A 6,028-nucleotide genomic window follows, 5' to 3' on the forward strand; every position below is an offset into this window, starting at 1 on the left:
TGTGATATGGGGACACTGTGATATGGGGGCACTGTGATATGGGGACACTGTGATATGGGGGCACTGTGATATGGGGGCATTGTGATATGGGGGCACTGTGATAATGGGACACTGTGATATGGGGGCACTGTGATATGGGGGCATTGTGATATGGGGACACTGTGATATGGGGGCATTGTGATATGGGGACACTGTGATATGGGGGCATTGTGATATGGGGCATCACAATATGGGGGCACCACGATATGGGGGCACCGCTCCGGGCCCCCCCACCCCTCCTGTCCCCGTCCCCATCGCCCCTTTCGCCCCCCCCCCTTTGTCACCCAGCTCCCCACCCCATTGTCCCCAATGTCCCCCGTCCCCATCTCCCATTAGTCACAATGGCCTCCATGGCCCCAATGTCCCCATGTCCCCACTGTCTCCACTGTCCCCATCCCCGATGTCCTGTCCCCATTGTCCCCAATCCATGTCCCCCATCCCCAGTGTCCCCTGTCCCCACTGTCCCCACCCCCCACTGTCCCCAATGTCCCCATCCCCACTGTCCCCATCTCCCATGTCACCCCCTGTCCCCACCCCCCATTGGCCCCAATGTCCCCAATCCCCACTGTCCCATCACCATTGTCCCCATACCCAAGGTCCCCAACGTCCCCATTCCAACGTCCCCATTCCCAATGTCCCCACCCCATTGTCCCCACCCCCCGATGTCACCGATATCCCCCACGTCCCCAACACCCCCCTCCCCAAAGCCCCCATTCCCAATGTCCCCACTGTCCCCAACCCCAGTGTCCCTATTTGGTGTCCCCATTGTCCCCAATGTCCCCATGTCTGCAATCCCAATGTCCCCAGTCTCCCTATTCAGTGTACCCCATGTTCCCATTATCCCCAATGTCTCCATGTCTCCAACCCCACTGTCCCCAGTGTCCCCATATCCCAGTGTCCCCAACACCATTGTCTCCATTGTCCCCATTGTCCCCAATGTCCCCATGTCCCCAACCCCAATATCCCCACTGTCCCCAATCCCCAACCCCATTGTCCCCAATGTCCCCATGTCTCCAGCCCCACTGTCCCCAGTGTCCCCATATCCCAGTGTCCCCAACCCCATTGTCTCCATTGTCCCCAGTGCCCCCACTGTCCCCAATCCCCAACCCCATTGTCCCCATTGTCCCCATTCCCAGTGTCCCCAACCCCATTGTCCCCAGTGTCCCTATTTGGTGTCCCCTATGTCCCCATTGTCCCCAATGTCCCCATGTCTCCATTGTCCCTATTTGGTGTCCCCTATGTCCCCAATCCCCAACACCATTGTCCCCAATGTCCCCATGTCTCCAGCCCCATTCCCAGTGTCCCCATTCCCACTGTCCCCATTATCCCCAATGTCCCCAGTGTCCCTATTTGGTGTCCCCAATGTCCCCAATCCCCAACCCCATTGTCCCCAATGTCCCCATTGTCCCCAACCCCATTGTCCCCAATGTCCCCATTGTCCCCAACCCTATTGTCCCCAATGTCCCCATTGTCCCCAACCCCAATGTCCCCAGTCCCCAACCCCATTGTCCCCAATGTCCCCATGCCTCCAGCCCCACTGTCCCCATTGTCCCCATTCCCAGTGTCCCCAACCCCATTGTCCCCAGTGTCCCCATGTCTCCAACCCCACCGTCCCCAGTGTCCCTATTTGGTGTCCCCTATGTCCCCAATCCCCAACCCCATTGTCCCCATTGTCCCCAATGTCCCCATGTCTCCAACCCCAGTGTCCCTAACCCCAGTGTCCCTATATCCCAGTCCCCCCCATGTCCCCACTGTCCCCACTGTCCCCATGTCCCCATTGTCCCCATGTCCCCCCCATGTCCCCCCCATGACACACCTGCAGTGGTGGCTCTGGGGTCAGCGGTGACAGCGGCACAGGGCGACAGGGGGGTGGGCTGTTGTGGGGCACGGGGTGGGGTGGGGACCCCCGGATTTGGGGTATGGGGTGGGGTGGGGGGTCCCTGTTTTGAGGTACAGGGGGGGATGGAGACCCCAAGATACAAGGTATGGGGTTGGATGGGGAACCCAAGATATGGGACATGGGGTCGGATGGGGAGCCCTGGATATGGGGTATGAGGTTGGATGGGGACCCCCGGATTTGGGGTACGGAGTGGGGTGGGGGGTCCCTGCTTTGAGGTACAGGGGGGGATGGGGACCCCTGGATTTGGGGTATGGGGTTGGATGGGGACCCCTGGATTTGGGGTATGGGGTTGGATGGGGATCCCAAGATATGGGGTATGGGGTTGGATGGGGACCCCTGGATTTGGGGTATGGGGAGGGATGGGGGGTCCCTATTTTGGGATACAGGGGGGGATGGGGACCCCAAGTTACAGGGTATGGGGTCAGATGTAGACCCCAAGATATGGGGTATGGGGTCGGATGGGGACCCCTGGATTTGGGGTATGGGGTCGGATGGGGACCTCCGGATTTCAGGTACAGAGTGGGGCGGGGGGTCCCTGTTTTGGGATACATGGGGGGATGGGGACCCCAAGACACAGGGTATGGGGTCGGATGGGGACCCCAAGATATGGGGTTTGGGGTCAGATGTAGACCCCAAGATACGGGGTATGGGGTTGGATGGGGACCCCAAGANAAGATATGGGGTTTGGGGTCAGATGTAGACCCCAAGATACGGGGTATGGGGTTGGATGGGGACCCCAAGATATGGGGTATGGGGTCGGATGGGGAGCCCTGGACTTGGGGTATGGGGTTGGATGGGGACCCCAATATATGGGGTATGGAGTCGGATGGGGACCCCAATATATGGGGTATGGGGTCGGATGGGGACCCCAAGATATGGGGTATGGGGTTGGATGGGGACCCCAAGATACGGGGTTTGGGGTTGGATGGGGACCCCAAGGTATGGGGTATGGGGTCAGATAGGGACCCCTGGATTTGGGGTATGGAGCAGGGTGAGAACCCCATGATTTGGGGTTTGGGGTCAGATGGGGACCCCTTATTTTGTGGTGCAGAAAGGGATGGGGAGCCCCTATTATGAACTATGGGGTCAGATGGGGGTCCCCTGTTTTGGGGTACAGGGTGGGGAGGGAACCCCAAATCTTGGGGTAGGGGATGGGATGGGGACCCTAAATGTTGGGATGTGGGGCACAATGGGGGCCCTAACACCTGGCCTATGGGGTGAGATCGGGACCCCCCGTTTTGGGGGGCAGGAAGCGGTGGGGACCCCAAATATTGGGCTATGGGGTGGGATGGGGACCCCAAATCTTGGGCTATGGGGAGTGAGAGGGGCTCCAAGTCTACAGGTGTGGGGTGGGGTGGGGACCCCTGATCTTGGGGTGGGGGGTGGGACCCTCTATTTTTGGGTGCAGGAAGGGACGGTGACCCCCTGCTTTGGGGTATGGGGTCAGATGGAGACCCCAGTCTATGGGGTGCGGGCTCAGATGGGGACCCCACATCTCGGGCTATGGGGTGGGGTGAGGACCCCCTGCTTTGGGGTATGGGGTCAGATGGAGACCCCAGTCTATGGGGTGAGGGCTTAGATGGAGACCCCACATCTCGGGCTATGGGGTGGGGGGAGGATCCCCTGCTTTGGGGTATGGGGTCAGATGGAGACCGCATGTGCATTGCACGGTTGCATTGTGCACGATTGTGACATTGCACGTTTGCCACCGGTTCACATTGTGCAATTGCACGTTGCAAATTGTGGCACACTGTGCATTGCACGTTGCCATTGTGCCGAGTGTGCAATTGCACGTTAATTTGTGCGAGTGGTGCAATTGCTACGTTAGCATTGTGCACACTTGTGCCAATTGCACGTTGCCACGGTTTTCACATTTGTAAGCATCATGACGTTGTCATTGTGCACATTGAGTGGTTTGGCATCGTTGCATTGTGCACGCCTGTGCATTGCACGTTGCATTGGTCACATTGGTGCATTGCACGTTGCATTGGCTTCACATTGTGGCATTGCAGCGTTGCATTGTGCAGCGGTGTGCATTGCAATGTTTGGCACTGTGCACATTGTGGCCATTGCCACGTTGCAATTGTGGCACATGTTGCATTGTGCCAGATGGCCTGTGCAGTTGGCAAGTTGCATATAACATTGTGCATTGCACTTGCATTGTGCACATGTGTGCATTGCACGTTGCTTGTGCACGAGCTGTGCAAATTGCCACGTTGCATTGTGCAACGCTTGTGCATTGCACGTTGCAATTATAATCAAAAATTGTGCATTGCACGTGCTTGTTCACATTGTGCACCGTGCTGATGCATTGCATTGTGGCATGGTGTGGCATTGTGCATTCGGCACCCGTTGCAGTGTGCAAACGCTGTTGCATTGCATTATGCAGTGGTGTGCATTGTGCATCGCACGTTGCACGGTTCCCATCTCCCCCGCCGTGTCCGCAGGTCGCCACCGCCCGCCCCCCCCACGCGTGGTCCCCCGTCCCCCGCCTCAGGTCATGTCCCCCCCCCCCCCCCGCCCATAGAAGCGCTATTGGGCTCAAAGCGGCTCCAGTGACACGGGGGGGTCACACGGGGGGGTCAACACGGGGGGGTCCCTCATCTTGCGGGCCGCCCCACCCACGCGTGTCCAAGATGGGGGGGGCGGGGAAAATGACACCGCCGACTCCTGCCCCCCCGCTCTCCTCCCCACACAGGTACAGGGGGGGGACTACCCGACACCGACCCCCCCCCGATGACGCCCAGGGTTGATGACGGGTCAGTTCACGTGGGACAGACCGGTCACCAAACACCCCCCCCCCGATGGCATGGAATGGAGGTGGGGGGGCACTGAGCTCATAATGGGGGGCGATGTAGGAGTGCTCATTATATGGGGGGGGGGGTTTTGCATAGGGGCTCAATTGCTGGGGGGGGCCTCTTCTGGTGGGGGTAACTTGGAAGGGGGGGCATCATTTGGGATATGGGATTCTTATGGGAGGGGGGGTGGGTCGCAAAAGGAAGGTCAATTTTGGGGGCGGTGGGGGGGTCGCGCGAAGGGCGGGGGGTCGCAAGGGGGCACTTCAGCTAGGGGCTGATATATGGGGCTGAATATATGGGGGGGCGTGATGATATGGGGGTGCCTATATAATGGGGGCTGATATATTTGCGGGGGGTGCGATATAGGGTGGTGGTGCTGATAATATGGGTGTGCTATATATATGTGGGGGGCTGATAATATGTTGGGGGGGTGATATTAGGGGGTGTGGCGATAATGGGGGTGGTCCATAATGGGGGGCTGATATATGGGGGGGGGGGGCTGATAATATGGGGGGCTGATATATGGGGGGCTGATATATGGGGGGCTGATATATGGGGGGGGCTGATTATATGGGGGGGGCTGATATAGGGGGGGCTGATATAATGGGGGGGGGCTTGATATATGGGGGGGGCTGATATAGGGGGGGGCTGATATTATGGGGGGGGCTGAATATATGGGGGGGGTGCTGATAATATGGGGTGGGCTGATATATGGGGGGGGGCTTGATATAGGGGGAAGGCTGATATATGGGGGGGCTGATATATGGGGGCCTATATTATGGGGGGGCTGATATATGGGGGGGCTGAATATATGGGGGCTGATATATGGGGTGGGCTGGTTACATGGGGGGGCCGATATAATGGGGGTGCCGATATATGGGGGGTGGGCTGATATATGGAGGGGGCCTATACAATGGGGGGGGTCGATATATGGGGGTGGCCGATATAATGTGGGGGGGGCCTGATAGTGGGGGCGGTGTCTGAATATAGGCTTTTGGGGGGGCTGATATAATGGGGGGGCTGATATAATGGGGGTTGGGGGGCCTGATATATGGGGGGGGGCTGATATATGGGGGGGGGCCTATTATATGGGGGGAGGCTGATATATGGGGGGGCTGATATATGGGGGGGGGCTGATATATGTGGGGGGGGCCTGGCATATATGGGGGAGCTGATATAGTGGGGGGGGTTGATACTATGGGGGGGGGGGGTGATATAATTGGGGGGGGGGCCTTGAATATATGGGGGGGCCTTACTATATGGGGGCTGATATATGGGGGGGCTGAATATA

The sequence above is a fragment of the Coturnix japonica genome, unplaced genomic scaffold (assembly GCF_001577835.2).
Source record: "Coturnix japonica isolate 7356 unplaced genomic scaffold, Coturnix japonica 2.1 chrUnrandom588, whole genome shotgun sequence".
Taxonomy (NCBI): Eukaryota; Metazoa; Chordata; class Aves; order Galliformes; family Phasianidae; genus Coturnix; species Coturnix japonica.